This window comes from Falco rusticolus, chromosome 1, assembly GCF_015220075.1.
Source record: "Falco rusticolus isolate bFalRus1 chromosome 1, bFalRus1.pri, whole genome shotgun sequence".
Taxonomy (NCBI): Eukaryota; Metazoa; Chordata; class Aves; order Falconiformes; family Falconidae; genus Falco; species Falco rusticolus.
Genome location: NC_051187.1, coordinates 24,213,045 through 24,230,647, shown reverse-complemented (window position 1 = coordinate 24,230,647; position 17,603 = coordinate 24,213,045). Strand labels below are relative to the sequence as shown.

General features: G+C 46.7%; 1 long non-coding RNA gene across 3 annotated transcripts in view; it reads right to left on the bottom strand.

The window, feature by feature from the left end:
- Positions 1–1,272: 1,272 nt before the first annotated feature.
- Positions 1,273–17,603, bottom strand: part of LOC119142552 — a 28,271-nt gene continuing 11,940 nt past the window's right edge. For 2 of the 3 annotated variants that reach the window (XR_005102357.1, XR_005102349.1), the window contains 3 exons: positions 15,055–15,523; positions 13,077–13,245; positions 1,273–2,960 (listed from right to left, as the gene is read on the bottom strand). This is a non-coding gene — a long non-coding RNA (uncharacterized LOC119142552). The remainder of the gene's footprint in view (positions 2,961–13,076; positions 13,246–15,054; positions 15,524–17,603) is intronic. The other variant, XR_005102369.1, reaches the window with a different exon arrangement.

The window sequence follows — 17,603 nt, the reverse complement described above, 5'->3', positions numbered from 1 at the left end:
CTAAGGTGCACTAAGTGTTCTTTAAGGAGGTTAGTGTTTAATGCCACCACACATGAATTTGGGGATCTTTTCAAAATAGGACTGCTACACTATTAATAGATGATCAGAACTCTTTTCATGTCTTCTTTGGTTCAGCATTATTGCCTGCTTTAAGAAATACCAGCATGATTTCATTAGTAGGTTTTGTAGAATAGTTAGTTACAGGAAAACATGACTTGCAGTATAAGTAAGCAACGTTCGAGCAGTGAAGCATGGTACCATTACAGACATGCTGCTTTCCCATTTATGTTCTTCCACTGCTCCTTTCACGTGACATTCCCCTTCGCATCTCTCCTGTTCTGTTCGGGGTGTGTGTGTGTGTGTGTGTGTGTGTAACTTAACAGCCCCAATTCACAGCAGCAGAGAAAGCGTGCGATGGGTACGGCTGGCTTGTCGCAAGACAGGCCCGGCTAGAGAAGGAGTACTCCAGAAAAACCCATGTCCTGATTTATGATCACCTGCTTCTTTATGTGGTCTTTGCTCCAAGGAAGGCACAAATGAGAAGCCCTGGGCTGTCACAAATGCAGGCCTCACTGCCACAGGTATTGGAAAGCCAGTGGTTATGTATGTGGACTCAGAGAAGGAAAAGGTCAATTACCAGGTTTTTAGCTGCAGGTTCACCACGATGGTCTGGACACACCTTGTGGTTTACCTGGCCCTAAGGTGCTGCTCGGAGGTGGCTGATGGTGTGTGCTGGGAGAGGGCTGCTGTGCAGAAGCACACAAGTGGTGGCCCTGCCTGAGCCACCGCAACCAGGTGCCCACCGCGCCTGAAGTGGGGCAGGCTCAGAGCACTGTGCTCAGTCCCCCCTCCCCCTCCCCTTGGCCCTGGCATGAAACACCCCCCAGCTCCCAGCTCCACTACTCTGCTCCTGCTCAGCCCCGGCGGAGCAGCCACTACCAAAGACAGACCCCTGGGAGAGCTGCCCTCCCTGGTACCTGCACACCACAGACCCCTGCTGCCCAAAGCTCATCCCCCCAGGAGAGCCCCTTCCCTGAAGGGCTACAACCCACCCGTGCAACGGCTGAGAAGAAAGAAGAGGCACAAAGCCACTGGGGTCAGACAACCCCATCAGCAGCAAGCCAGAGCCACCACCAGCCCCCTGCTAGTGCCTGCTGTGCCAGACCTGGCTGCCTCCTGGCCTCCGTCCGGGAAAACAGTCATTATTGTGCGCCCAAAGGCCGGGATCTAAGCAGAAGACAGTTTATTGTTACTCACAAATTCACACAAGCAGCAAATGTTCTTCCTTTTAACAACACAGTCATGGAAACCTGAGACTTTGAAGACTGCGGAGGAAGAGAGACGATGGAAAGCACGTCCCAGGGCAGGTGGGCACGTGCGCCTGTATGAAAGAGAAGAACAGACTGGCAGAAAAAGAATTATTAAATAGTACATGGTGGAGTAGGGGATTATCTGGAGAACATGATATAAGAACAGACAGATTAAAGGAACACTAAATCTTTATTACAAAGTCCTTCATATCATATGCAATAATACACGCCATAGCTGCTACTGAATAATACAGGCAACAGCCAGTTGCTGAGATTGCTCTGTGAGTTGGATAAAATAGAATTAGAGGCTTTTATCCACTGGAGACCACGTGCTGTTATACATAATAATCAAAATCATTCTGAAAAGGGAGAGAAATAGCTTAGTGATTATTGTAACAACGTGAGACAAAACACACGATGCCCAGGTCACGGCAGGTCTGTGTCACTCGCAGCAGGGTGGGCAGGCGCCGGACGGTCACAGCCCTGCTTCCCCCTGCACGCTGCTGCTAGCTGAAGGGATGAGCCCAAAGGGATCCAAGGACTCCAGCCCTAAAAGGACAAAAATTGGGGGCTCCCGGTGACTCCACAGGCCAGTTCGTTGTACGCTGGCTTTAGGGTGAGGTACAGCATGTTTAAGCACAGCTGAAATTATTCTGGTTCTGTATTTCTGTACATGGGTCTGTCCTGGTTTCGGCTGGGATGGAGTTAATTTTCCTCTGGTAGCTGGTGCAGCGTTGTGTTCTGGATCTGGTGGAGAACAGCGCTGACAGCACACTGATGGGTTTGGTTGTCGCTGGGTCATACTTTTACTAAGTCCAGGACTTCTCAGTTTCTCAGGCCCTGACAGCGAGAAGGCTAGAGGGACATGGGGAATTGGGAGGGGACACAGCTGGGACAGCTAACATGAACTAGCCAAAGGGCTACCCCATGCCACTGAACATCACCCTCACTATATAAACCGGGGGGAGTTAGCTGGCTGATGGTGGTGAGCAACCGTATTCTGCATCACTTGGGGGTTTTGTCCCTTCCCTTTGGATTTTATTCCTCCCCCTTTTTTATCTCCTTTTCATTATTGTTCTTTATTTTATTTCAGCTATTAAACTGTTCTTACCTCAACCCTCGAGTTTTACCTTTTTTCCCCATTGGAAGCAGGGGAGTGAGCCAGCGGCTGCATGGTGCCTAGTGGCCGGCTGGGGTTAAACCACAACAGGGTTGCTGCACAAGTGCACTAGCACACTGTTTAGACAGTCTGACCCTAGACTTAGCAAGGAACAAAACATGTTATTGCAACCCAACTGTTTGTCTCACGAGCCCATTTCTTCTGTTCCACATACACCAGACCCTTTCAGCAGGCAGAGAGGATGTGATCTTGGGTTCCCTGGGTAGGTTAAAAATGAATTTACTTAAATGGAAAATCTCCTCGCTGTGGCAAATTAGCCCTTGACATCGACTCATATCTAACATGTTATACACAGGCAGGAAAAGAAAGGATTGTCAGAACAGAAGTAACCTGTCACCGTGCAGCTGCTTTGCATCTTCTTTCCGGAGCTGAGCCCCTCATACCGGTTTCACAGCATGGCCAGGAACTCCCAAAATGAGATTTCCATTTGGTTGTGCAATGATCACCAAGACCAAAGAGGTCCCTTTCAGCTGTGGGGGAAGGGAGAAAAGGGCTTGGGAAGCAAACTTTTTCAGGACTGGGACCTTTTAACCAGATACAGTGATTTTTTCAGAATTACTGCACATTAGTGGGTACTATCATGGAGGCAACTGGGATGGCGGTAAGACAGACACCACCACAGCCTGTGTGTAGCAGCAGCACACTACTACTGCCGATACCCCGGGAGCAGCCCCCCCATCACAGGACGGCACCATGCAACAGTGCAAGCAGCCGCACCGACTGACGCGGGCTGAGCCGGACCCCTGGCACACTGCGTGCAGGCTGCAGGCACTGCCTGCCAATATAACCCATAATAGTTAAAAAGGCCAGGTTCTCCGCTGGCTCAATTCCATAGATAAGAGTCTGGTTTATTGGCATTCAGCAGAGTAAACCTTCCCCTCTCACGGGGCTATTCCCCTATTTACTTTCGGAGGTTTTGCACAGGTGGTTCCCACTGGCACGGCAGAATTTCCCAGCGCAATCCAGCACGAAGCGAGGAGCGTGGGTCCCCAGGAGTATTGTGTTTCTTCGCTCCTCACACATAGCGAGGAGAGCATAGCTGATTCACCGCAGGAAACCCAGGTGCTGAATTCATCTAACAAACTGCTTAAAACTCTAAACAGATGTTTCTGTGTCTTTCCTGCTCCTTGAGCAGTCTGTGTGGAAGCACCAGCAGATTTACAATAAGGCAGATGCGTGAACCATGCGTGCTTTAATATCAAGGCCTGAGTCATTGGAAAATGGTTTATGACTACTGTGCGCGCATATAATTTGAGCAATGTGCCATAGGGATATCAGATCAACGTTGTCCGTAATGGAAACGTAGATCGACTGGGCTAGAGTCAGAGTGGAGGCAGCAAAATTCACACTGAAACTGAAAATTATACCTGTCTTGGTATGTTCCCTGCTCCTGCAATGACTCATGAAAATGCAGATTGGGTATTTAGGTTGGATCTCACCCAGTGCCCGGAGAGGTGTACAAACAACGCATTGATTTCACTGGGTATTTTATCAGGGTCCTTAACTTTCCAAAGATTATGGAAGGATCATAGATAGACAGTAAATACACTGAGAGCTATTAAAGCCTGGAAAAGCTAATTCTCACTTACACTACCCTTTTTTTTATACTCCCAGAGTGGTGAAAATAAGCCTCAGCATCCACAATTTCTGACTGCAGCATTACCGAGCCCCACAGTCCCCAACAGTCCTGAAACTGGCTTGAAGAGCAGACGTGATTTAAATAAACATTCCCAGAATTACTGCATTTTTGTGGTGTTTCCTGACCCTTTAGGATTTACTATTTGCAACTTCTTCATGCAAACTACTACTTTTGCAGGGAGAAGTGAAATCTGATATTCCGATGTGCTCAGATAACTTCAGGACTGAGCTTTAATGAGAAATACCAGTATCAGACTTCTAGGTTAGAGAAGGTGAATCCCACCTGAGATGACAACTGTCCCAACAGCTACACCGTGGCAGTGGGATAGGACGTGCAGGTCCCAGGTGGCCCCGTGACCTGGCCTTAGCACGCCTTTCTTGCCTTCCTTGTTCATGAAGCTGGGCCTCCTGAACTGTTATGATTATTCAAATGTTTCAACAGTGGTTCTTAAGGCAACTAGGACACATTCAAAGTAAGATAAATCAGCCAAGCACAAGCCCACAGCTCTAAGGTGGATTTAGAGATGCGTACATTTAAAATTTGGATTCCTCCCCCCCAAGTCTGTCCACGGATCAAGACGTGAGATGACGATGAGCCTTTGCAATATCATCCTGACGTTGTAAACAACTGGTTTCGAGGAAATTGCAGGTGGAGGTTAAAGTCCCAAAGCCTCAAAGCTTCTGAAGGTGAGGAGCACCTGAACATATGGTCTTCTAGGTCGCTGTGTCCCAAATTACTGCCTCTGCTGGAAGATACCATATTGACCACAAGCACCAATGAATCCTCAAGGAGCGTTTCACAAGCACCAAGCACACTGATGCCCAAGAATCACTCTTTTAATACACACAAGACAGACTTATTTTCTCAGGTAATGTGTGATAATAGCCAGTTATTAATCCTTTCAACCGTAAATTGGATTTTCTAGGTACTACAAGACATCGCTGACAGGGAAGTCACTGAAGACACTAGAGATTGCAGGAGAAATGCTGCTGTCACAGCAGTGCAGGGCGATGCTGTCCCTCTCATGGGAACATGATTTCACCTCTCCATGTGAGCTGCAGAGAATTCTACCAACAAGTCATCTCAGGCTTATCATTTCAAAGACTTTCTTCCATCACATATCCCAGAACATTTATAAAGTTATGGAGAGATTCATAGCAAGGAATGGAGACCTCTGCTTCAGTTCAGTGTTTATTTATACCCACTTATTTCACATGTTGCATTTCTTGATGAAATGTGTTCCATTATTTCTGAAATATTAAACATGAAAAGCAGAGCTATAATGTATGAATTATACAGTGTTGCAAAAGCTGTCATCATGTCCAGTATTTTTGGCATTTCAATGTGTAAATATTATACGAAGGAGCTTTTAAACTAATGGATAATTGCCTGCAGTGCACACTTAACCTTTGTCCACTTCAGCTGACTTGGTAGTGCTACCTACGTACATCAAACATCAATTCGTTCAAATTGACAACACAGGAAAGGCGTGTGGCCAGATTCCTGCTCTCCTGCAAAGCTCAGCTCTACAGGATTTGAACAGTGATGCAAAGGAGAACCCATGCCACTTACACTAATTGGGCTGGATCCTCAGTTAGCCCATTCTACTTATGCCAGGGGAGGTATCCTGAGTTTAGGTTGACGGTTAATCAGACACCATGAAAAGGCAGTTATTGGACCCAGGCAGATACCAATTAACTGCCAGTAAACAATCTCACCTGAGGTAACACACTTCTACTCCATCAAACACAAAGCTTCCTGGGAAAACAAACAAACAAACAAACTATATTTCATAAAGACAGTGCACATCCTCCTCCACGTGTAGAAAAGCCATGCTGACCTCTTCCCTCCAGGGAAAGAAAAAAACCTCCCTTAAACTTTCAGAGGAAGGCAAGATGGTAGGCTGCTAGAAATAGCCATTTGCTCCACTCCAACTCTTACACCTGTGCCCCATGAGAAGAGAGACACCGAAGTTCATCTTTGGCTTAGTAGTACCCAAGTGCACAGCACGGCCAAGCAGGAGACCAGGTCACGCTGACTCTGCTAACTCTTTACAGGGAGGAGCAAGACCTTCCTTTGCTCTGTATTCTCCGTTTGACTTTTGCCATGTCACATAGTCCCTGACTTCTTACAGGAAAGATGATTTCAGTGATTATCAAATGCCTGAATTCCCTTGTTCACACTTTTACTCCTGACCTGGAGGCTACTCCCACCTCCTTACCAGGACAGCAGAGATGATGCCACCCCTCAACCTTGCTGCAGCATCACACAAGCGGCTTCACTGGAGACTAATGCTCAAGGGCTCAAGTATCACAATAACAGGACCAAACGCTAAACAGAAAAAGTGGTTTATCTCAGACAGGGAGAAGAGTAAGCCTATATAACTCTTAGAGAATGGTCCTGGGAGCAGCTCCTTAAAGGGCTAGCAGGTGGTTCACATAGGAATTGGGAGGGCAGCTGCACTGTCTGGTTTGCTAAAGTAGAGATCGCTCAACAACTCCATCGTACAGCTTGGCATACACTAGGGTCAAATTCATCTCACTGCTCGTAGTTATTGAAGTGCAAGTGAGACGCTTTGGCTCCCTTCACAGTCAGCACAGCCCAGGGAAGCCTCACAGGGCAGTTCAACTCACCTTACAGCCACAGAGTAACCTGAACCCTGGAGGGGCTTGTTTTTCTCCATCAATTATAAAGGGACATTAAATGGCCCCTTGCAGTAGATAAGTCATCACAGACATCCTCTGGCTGCGCAGGCAGCTCTGCACAGGCCTCGAGCCTTGGTCTGCAGCCTGTCTAGAGATCCCCCCAAAGTGCCATGCAGACACAATGGAGAAAACGGGAGCTGAGACAAAACAAATACATCTGTCCAGTATCAGTACAGCGGTGTTCAGAAGCCTTTCTGCAGATAGAGGCTTTCAGTAATGAGAAGCAACCGCAGATAAATGACAGCCAGAAGAGCTCTCCTGCTGCCTGAGTGGTTTATGGATGGTAGCTGGCATCTGCAGGAAGACAAAAAGCTCATGCTCTGCCTCTCTCCTCAAAGATCTTACGGCTTCCTCCCGACCTCATTTAGCTCAGGTTGGTTCATCTGGGGCAGCATTTGAGAGGCTGATGAAGGTGGTGGACAAGCCCAGAACCGGCCCCGTGCCAAGGGGTGTAGCATGGCACACCAGGCAGCACACTTGCCATTACATCTGGAGGTACTGTGCCTGTCCAAACCCTTCCTTGCAGAATCACTTGTGCATCTTCTCTGCTTTAGTATTCAGCAGGGAGCGGTTTTCTTCATTTAAAAGGCAGGGTACCACGCTGCTGCTGAAGTGCATTCGTGACGCAGCAGAGTTCACCTTTCTTCCGTGCCGGCTCTTGCAAGAGGAGCACAGTGTCTTCCTTGGCACGTTCAGCAGGGCCATGCTCGCTGAGCACGCAGCTCCCCCAGGCCAGGCAGCGCAGCGAGCTGCCAGGAGCGCACTTACAGACTAGGAGACACCAAGCATGCACCCTCAGCTCCACACACCGCTGGTTGAGATCTACATTCCCGGTGTTATCTTTGCACTCTCATGAAGTGCAATTACCTCCTCATTTTGCAGCTCTTTGTGGCTGTTTAATCTCTCCCATTTTGTTTCTGACATCTCCAATAATCCAACCCTGACACTCCTTATAGATACGGCAATTACAATACAGAGCAGCTCTCGACAGGATGAGTTGTATTTTTGCTTCCTTTCTGTAACACTCAAGCCACCAAACATGGCTACGCGAAATGGCAAAAGAAACCATCACTGACGATTTATATGGGTCCCCAGCAGATAGTGATAGCGCTATATATCTGTCTTAGCCAATTAAATGTCTGGAAGCTACCCAGCATAGGCCAGCCGAGGTAGAATTTACATGTGTTTCTGTTTTCAGTAATAACTCAGCTGCTATTTTCCCTTTCCTTATGTTTAGGTCAGAGACTTTGCTGTTACCACTCTCCTGCCTTCCCACACCACGTCACACACTCCGCAACTGGGGGGACTCGTCCTCAGGTTTTGACATGCCCACGATGGTGGGAGGCACAGTGCAGGACATCAGAAGCAGAACAGTTCCCAGACCAGCCTTGACAATCGGGCTTTTTTCTTCAACCGTCACAGAAATGGGCCAAGGAATTAGCAGTATCTTCTGACTGATCCTGAAGATAATTGATGAGCTTGCAGCAAACATCTCCACACAATGCAAGGCAACATCAGATATTTTTCGTTACTCTTCCAGTTCCCTGTACATGCTGGGATGTGTCACATTCCCTTTTTTTCTTGGCCAAGAAACTACAACTTCCAGCTGCTTCAGCAGAATCTAAAGGGACCAGTGACTGGCTATAAAAACTGAATGGGCCTCATGGTAACCCCGACAGCTGATGTATTAAGGCTTTGCATCTTCCTTATGCCGCCTGCAGCAAAAACAGCCCAGCAAGTACCTACACAGATTCAAATATAATAGGTTTCCTGATCTTGGTGTCACTTAATCCCTAGCTAAGGTGAGATCTCAGAAATAATTGAATCCTTCCAGAACAGGTTGGATTTGTAAGAGGGCTAAAGGAATTCAGGCATTCTACTGCCACTGAGTGTGTTTACACCTTACTTATATAGACATTAATCCCACGCTTTGGGACTTCTAGCTACCTGCAGGAATCAGGAGGGATTATTTTCCCCTGCTGATGGCCAACTTGCCTTTTCAGCTGCCTCCTCATTTTCTGGCTCTCCTCCAAAGTGGTCATTTTAAACTCAAAAATACCCTCAAACCTGGAGTAAGTAGTCATTCCTACCTAGTGTGTAGGATTTGTAGCAAGACAAATCTCAGCCTTCAGCACTCCCAGTCCCTGCAGAGCATCATGCTGGAGTTGGTCCTGGCCAAAGGGACTCTGTAGGAGAAGATATCACACCTTCTCCATGAAGGAGCTCCATGCACCAGCCCGTCCCCTCAGCACCAGGGAGCTGCAGGCACCTTTTATGGACACCTTTTGGAGGGGTTCAAGGAGGGATTTTCTCCTGCAGCTCAGAAGAGGTGTGGGGATGGGTGGCTAATGAGGAGCCGGGAGCAGAGGCAGAGCCTAACATCTGTTTCTCAGCCAAGCAGTCATGCTCTCTTCAGGTGACCTTGAGCATGTGCCATCAGCAGCACACTTGGAAAATCCACTCTGCAGTGAGGATAATTAAACCGACCCGCCTCACAGGTGTTGGGGAGGCTTCTCCTCCATGGTGATTTGTGACTGTCATAGCACAGCGTACGTGCAGTGAGGGAGTAGGATTTGTGTAAGAAAAACTCAGCTGAGATTTAGCACCTCCAGGGCCCCATCCCAGCGAGGGATAAAGGACCGTGCCTGCCTTTGGGAATATCTAATCCAAGATGACAGGGCTACTAATGAACAGAAAAAAGAAACCGATTACCCTACCTGTATCTTAACAGAAGGTATCAGTAACATTAGGGTGATCATTTTTTCTTTTGTAGCAGTGTACTCGATTCTATTCCTTAAAATCAGGTTAAGTATTATTTTTTAGGGAGCTAATGAGTAGATACTTGTGGCATATACTGAAGATGCAAAGAACATACAGAGCTAGTGGGTGTTAAGGAAACCTCACAAGACCATATTAATCTTCAGAGGGACATATGCATACTAGGTGTGTTTGTTGCCAATATTACGACTGGACTAGTTATACCAGTGTGAAGTTTGCTTTCCTCTCACCCCCATTATAGTTCAACAAAATAATCCCTTTATTGATGATATAATGTGCATCCCTGTGCTAACAAATTATTTGCTGTGTGCAATTGATTTCTGCTGCTGTAATCACTACACACAAATATCTTCTGTATCATTGCTCTGTAGAAAAATATGCTTTCCAGCAAGATTATATAGAGTAATAGTGTGATTACTCAGCTTCTATAAAGTTATCTATCTGCTTAACCTCTGTGCAGCCTTTACAGAAGGTTTATACAGACATGCTTCAGAAATGTATCCACCTACACTTTGTAAAAAACCTTGTTAAACCACCTTCCATCTCAGCCTGAGGATGAACTTCCAACTACTTCACAGAGAGGGCTGTGTCTAAGAGTAATTGCTTAATTTAGGAGATCCAGCCAGCTTCTCTTTTTAATGATATTACTCTTCCAAAGTGAATTTCACACAGCTAAAAGTCTTGAAGCAGCAGCAGCTCTGTGGACTAGACTCCTCACCCGAATACAAGCCTGGTAAAAGGAGCAACATAGGTTCCCTCTGTGGCTGAAATCTGAGCTCAGCTGAAGGTAATTTGCCCCCTACACCAACTCAGATCTCGAGTGTTATACTGGGAGGATGGACAAGGTGTACAAGTTAACGACTCACTGCGTCTGCAGTCTGCTGCCCACTAGGACCATGCCATCGTTCCCAAGTGCACTGCACAGCCCTTTCAGATGCTTTTGTCCCACTGACCCACAAGAGTGGGTACTCCCAGCCTGCTGGTCAATATTTGGTCCAAGGGGAGAATTCCAGGGAAGAAGCAGCCCCTGGGTTTGCAGTGATGGCAAACAGCCACTGGCAGCATCCCTTGTGCAGTGCCCAAGCTCACCTGCTTTGCCTGCTCCACAGCAGTTCTAGATAAAGAGAGGTTTGTGGGGAGGAAGCATTTCTCACCAGCTCCCATGCACAGAGGCAGATGCCATCGATGTCCCAACCACGCTGGAAGCCCAGCTCCCAGGCCCGCTCGTAACAGCTCCTGCGTGATGTTTCTATAGATCTCAGTGGATCGGCACCTCAACTGGCAGCATCAGCACAGACAGAATAGTTTACTACAGCTGAGGTTCCAGCCCCTGTTGTTTATCCTGCTCTATAAAACTGTCTTGTAAAGGTTATTTGCCCTGCTTGTGTTTGTCACGAGGCCACTTTGCTCTGGTGTTTTCAGATGTGACTGATAAGCACTCCTGCCTGAAATGTTTCAGATCCACAGCCCCCAGACATTCCCAGGTAGAACAGTTACACACCAGTCAAAAGCAAATGCCTTTCAATCACAAGAAGAGAAATGTTTCTGCTGCATCATGCACAATTACATGCTCAACTGTTACGAATAACTCTAAAACTCCTGCTCCAAGACTATTACCACCGTATGTGCCGCTTGCTCAGCCTGCTCTCTTCTTAGAAAGGGAAGTGCATGAGAACCAGTTTTGCCCTTTCCTGCTGCAGAAACAGCCATTATTTAAATCAGCCACAGCCAGAAGGATGATTTGGGCCCTGTATGAATGTAAAATACAAACCATCAATTCACCTCTGAGGTATCAAACTGAATCTGAGCCAGGATCACGCAGTCCCAGCAAGCCCCACCATTCAAAATACACTTAGAAATCTATAGAACACAAAATGCCTACTCATCACAATTTCCTGTCTCAGGAAAATCTCCTCTTTTCCTCAACCAAAGCTGTCTGCCACTGGTACCTCTACAGCTAATGGTGCCTGGGATGCCCTGCTGTGATACCCAACCAGCCTCTCAGGAAAGGAGTCACCAAGTGATCAGCCTCCCCCCTGTGCAAGGCAGCCCAGACAAGAAAGAGCTCATTTAATTCTGGTTTGCTGGGGCTTGGTGCTGAGCTGTGAGCAATGCCTGCACACATCAGTTGGTTGACCCTGCTCCTATCTGCCAGTGTGACCATGGGTGCAATTGGTCCAGAGTCAGCGAGCCAGGCAAAACTAGTAAAAGAACCCCATCTATCTGCAGGATTTTAGGTTAACTCGGCTCAATGTGAGTCGATTGAGAGGGGAGGGATGGCACCAGCACTGCACCGGCAGATCGGAGGAGGTGGTGACAGCCATCAAGGGGAGCGCTGAGTGGGAGGAAAGGGGCCCAGCTCTTCACACCTCATGTTCTGGCTCCAGCATCACCAGCCACGTGAACACAACCATGAACACAGCCACTTGGGTCAGATGGAGCAAAGCCCACAAGCACATGTTTCAGCTCGTCCGACCTCACCACAGGCACTCCAGCATGTGCTTACCCCCAATCTAACCACTAAGCCCTCAGGACCATCATACAACAAGAACTGAACACACACACACATCCTTCCTCATCAGCTGTGCCAACAGGAATAAGAGCAATCCACACAGGGAGAAAAAAAAAAATGTAGCATTTTCCTTTTCTATACATGCGGCTGAGGAGCTGGTGAAATTAACTACTTTAGAAAAATGGTGTCTTCAGTAAGGAATTTTAGTTTCACTTTTAATTGTAAGATGTTCAACGATGCATTTAGGACAGTGGTATGTACCTTGTGAGTGATACACAAATGTTCACATACTCTGTTTGATACAGGAAGCCATCAATAATTGCTGAGCCTGCGAGTACGATTTGTCTCTTGAAAGAACTAAAAGACCTCAAGAGCACTAAGGAAAATAAAACTCAACTGGGAAAGACAGTAACCTGACAGTTTTTCCATCCAAAGATGTCTCTCAGACTCTTAATTGCTCAGATTGCTTCTGATTACATCAGGTAGTACCAGGAAGTAGGTTACTCTGCAGAAAGAGGTGACAAAATAAGCAGAATTCCAACTACAGTATCTTTGATCTAGACTCCGGTTCACCAAGACTCTCATTTCTGACAAAAATAGAAAAATTTGCATCATCACATGGCAACACCACCAGCAATGTGACTGCTTCATCCACACTGGTCCCTGCCTCAGGCCCTGGCTGCTCCTCTTGGGCACTACAGTGATGACCAAACTGGAAAGAGATTTCAAAGACTGGAAAACTACTGTACAAAATTTAGCAAAAATATCCTTGTTAAAACAGGTGGATCTGCAGGGTTGCTCAGTCCTCTGAGGGATGGGTGGAGAACACAAGAACATGAGATAAAAACATCATACACTACATCCTGAGAAAGAACATGGCCTTCATACAACTTCAGATTAAAAAATCAGCCAGCAAGGCTGGGATATATTTAGGAAAAAGGTAGGTGCTTACCTGAGACAAGCACAGCCAGCCAGCTTACCACCTCCCTGCCAGCGGTACAGTCAGGCATGAGGGTGCGATGGGTGAAGGTCAGGTTTGTGATACGGGCATGCCTCTTTTTGCTGTTTGTTCTGGCAGAGATGATTATTCACCATGGGAATACAGCTGTTGGTAAATATTCCTGGAAAGAAATCACAAAGAAATAGAGAGAAGGCATCTGGCTTTCCTTTTGCAGCCAGAGAAATTATATCCAGGATGGAAAATGGTGCCATGAACTCCCAGTGGAAGAGCACCTCGACTCAGCATCGCGGCTGTGAGAGCTGTGCCGGGTGCCAGGGTGTACCTGCTTTTTCAGGACATGAGCATCTCAGGGACTGAAATGGGCCCAAAAGTCACAAAAGCCAGAGGCACCGGCAACGTGCACAGCCTGCCTGGCGTTACCGCAGGCAACACTCTGTTTGACTACTTTCTGAACACAAACCATAAGCTGAAGGGCTTCAGTAAGTGGGTGCCCTCCTTAGGGCATGTTTGAGAAAGCTGTTTTTCACAAAGCACCTTGGGAAATGGAAAGAACTCACTTAATGTGTTTTTCTTTCCCTTTTTCCCTTCTCTGTCCTTTTCTTTTCCCCCTCCTAAGTTGCTGCATTTTCTAAGTCAAAGGCATGGAACACTCACCGTTTCAGGGCCAAGCGTGTCTCCCCAGCACTCCAGTGCAGCAGGCTGGGGATGGCATTTATAGACACTTAGCTGACATATCTTGCATGATTAACAATTAAGAAGGTCTGTTTTCTAGTTCAAATAAAAGTTCAAGTACGTTGTCAACTCCTTTTTGGTTTAATTCCATACCAGTCTACAGAATCCCTCAAATGAAAAGCAGCCTCACACTGCTGCCTCCCTGGCACACAGACCTCACCCTGCACCTCTTCCAATGACTACATCTCACAAAAAAAGAGATTTATTCCTTCCCTTCCCACCCCAGAGGCAAGGTAGGACACACCCGGATGAGCCACCCCAGAGACAGACAGAAAAAGCAAGTTGAACGAACACCAAAACCACCAAGAGGCCAGGAAGGTTTAGTAAATACCAGCCTTGGGTTTGGTGCTGCCACATTTAAATCCCTTTCGGCATTCAGGTTTGCACGGACTTTCTGAGGAAGTACCACTGGAAAGTGGTTTATGAACAGCAGAAAGTCACAGGGTCAGATAAAAACCATCCACAGGCGCACATGGAGGGGAAGGGGGGCTGCCGGGATAAAGGAGGAAATTAAAACTGTGGAATACGAAATTATATCCAGTGTCCTACACAATTCTAGGGTTGCTGAGTTAAAGGCAATGAATAAATAAGAGAAATCCAAAACCAAGCAAATCTCTAGGATGAGACAAAATTCATTCCAGGGTGTTAGAGCAGATTTGAGGAAGGAAATGTGTGTGCCAACAGCAATTACTATGGAGAACTCGCTGAGCACAAGTCTAGAAGACTGGAAAATTGGAAAATAACAAACCAAATGTGGTATCAATATGCAAAAAATGAGAGCAAGCCTGGCTCAGGAAATTACAGGGCTATCAGCTTAATATTCATTACATATAGGAAAATGCAAGGTCCCCATTGTATACAAGAGTGTAATTAAATCAAGGGGTTCTGCTGAAATCAACTGCTTGTGATGTTTATGAATTAGCAGCAGATTCCACATGCAGCCACAGCCTGAGCATTCAGCCCGGGGCCTGGTATTATTTGTTACAATCTATAAACCAGCCCTGGTGAGAAGTTTGCTCCTAGACAGTATAAGTTTAAAATCTCTTGTTCAGAGGTTTGGGGTTTTTTGCCTTTTTTTTTTTTTTTTTTTTTTTTTTGCTTTGCATGTGATTCAGTGCTGAAGAGGATTAGCACAAACAGGCCATCTGAGGACAGTGTCTGGGGGAAAATGTTATGGGCTGATTTACGGATTAGTGCTTATTTGTTTGCTGTTTAGAGCAACGGCAGTGAAGTATACCTCTTATTCCTCCTGCTTCTGCCCCTCTTCCTCTGCCGCAGCAACATCTGCAGCTATCCACTTATTTCTTCCCAGTGCTGGGATGCAGGGCCAGACGTTTGTTACGTTTCAAAGGGGTCATTGCTTGATGCCCACAGAAACACCATCCTCCTCTTCTGCCACACACCCACTGCACCGGGTTTTTATTTGCAAAGACACGGCCCAGCTCTGCGCAGCAGGGAGGGCAACGTTCACCATCCCAGCCTTGTCTGCTGAACCAGCAACGCTCTGGCGGTCCCGTCCGAGGTCAGAGCCGTGTGGATTTATATCAAGACCTCTATTGCTGGGCAAATGTCTTCAGTAAACTTTGAATCAGGATCCCAAGTCCTGGGAAATACCAAGGATGCAGCTCAGCATTCAGATGAACTAAATGTGTTCGGTCAGGCCAGACGTCCCAAGTGATGTACATTAATCCTCACCTGCTTCTCCTCTGCAAGGAACATGCAGAAACGTTAATAAATATTTCAAAAGCTCCTACAGTGCACCTAGCTTTTAGAAATGCATTCCACAATACTTTATTACCTTTAATAACCTGCAAGAAAAATTACAAATGAACACAAAGAGCCTATTTTAAGTGTGCAGTTGCAAATACCAAACAGGATTTTGAAACATAGCAAGCAGTGCCAGAGAGAAAACACGAGTCTCTTCACTTTCATCACAAGTTTCTTACATCAAGAAAACATATGGAGAACTTACGCAGAACCTTACTGTGTTTTTTAACTCAAAGTGAGATTTTTGAAGAAATATCCCCTTTGAATCTCTGTACTTACAGCATCAACACTGGCTAAAAAAAAGCTTGCCACTCGTTTATAATGAGTTAAAATGAAAACCCCCACAACAGCCCAAACCTGGAAGGGATTTAAAATATAGATCCTGACTTCAAGATCCATTCTTATGTTTAATTCTGTCCCTAACTTTTCCCAAAAAACCTAGCAATATGGGGAAAAAAAAGAAATTTAATGGATACAACAGTTAACCCTACACTTGCTGGCTTTCTTTTGGCGAGAGGACTTGGGATTTTTTAAACCTTTCAGTCCTTTTTCTTTTTAACTCAGCTTTTAAAGAAAAAAGTCCCCTCCAACCTGATGCTGCCTCAGGAATGGCAGAAACGTTCCCTTTTCCCCAGGCACATTTTGAACCCCACAGCTGATTTCAGAGACGCCTGACCGAAGAATGAAAGCCCCAAAGAAGTGTTCGTGTGTATAGATACATTTACGAATTTCATGAAAACAAGCAGCTGGGTAGGCAAGATGCCTGGACATAGCAAAAACCAAGTCCGTGAGGGAAAGGCTACTGATTGCTCAGGACCCAGAGGGTACCCAATGTCAAGTCTCCTCAGTCCCCCACTCAGAACCGCACAGTATTTACACATATGAGTTTGCATCCCCTCCACTCACAGTATTTACACATATGAGTTTGCATCCCCTCCACTCACAGTATTTACACATATGGGTTTGCCTCCCCTCCACTCACAGTATTTACACATATGGGTTTACATCCCCTCCACTCGCACAGAGGTGTGGAGCTGGTAACCCAACAGGCTCCAAAGCGGGAGGCAAAGGGCTCAGGTAAGAGCTTTAGATTAAACACGTTCGGGTGGGAGGCAGGAGATCGTGCTTTTCCAACCAAAGGTCTGGGATCCAAGATAAATCTGTTTGTCCTGCTCACCTTCATCTATATTAATAGCTCAGACTTCAACTGTGGGGGGCTGCCAGTCATTCGGGGGCTTGTATGGGTTTTGCTGATTGCCAGGTCGTTAATGAGTCTCTGGCAGGAGAGGCAGAATAAGAACTGAGCCGCCATCTCCCACGGGCGCACACGGAACAGGAACCGAGCAAAAGCAATGGCAGCATGTCCTGGCCACACAGGTCAGCACGACAGGCTCCAAGTGCAGCAGAAAAGCCCACAAGTGAAGAAAGGACCACTGCTGGTGGTCACTTCCAGCTACCACGGGGCCTTTGAGGGGCTCAGTCCTGCCCCAACCCCAACTCCCCTCTTCCCTGCAAAGACCGAGGCTGAGGCACTGGGAGCAGGTTTGGCAGCAGCTTGGGTAGTGCTGGTGGAATACGGTTTAGTTAAGACTCACCTCATAAGGGGAAAATTAAAATCCTTGAGGCCACAAATTAAAAATTGTGACTTGGTAGAACAACAATTTATAAATAGAAAGACCTATTTCTGGCAAAAATCCTGTGGACCGAGTACTGAATCACGAGGAAAAATGCTGTTTTCCTGTTACCCGCAGGAAGGTGTTACTTCTCTAGCACTTTTTCTTTGGCACTAGTGATCAGCATAACCCTGTGGGTGCTCCACAGCCCCTCGCTGTTGCATCTCCTTCCTGTTCCAATAAAACACAGCAAGGGAAAGGGCAAAATTCATCACTCGCCATTCCTGTTACAGCACAGTAGCTGCACGCTGTCCTTCACTTCCAGATTATACAATCACGGACAGGAAGGTGGGAGTGCACCTAAAATGCTTTGCTAAAAATACCAGCGCCACCCGAGATGTCTTTG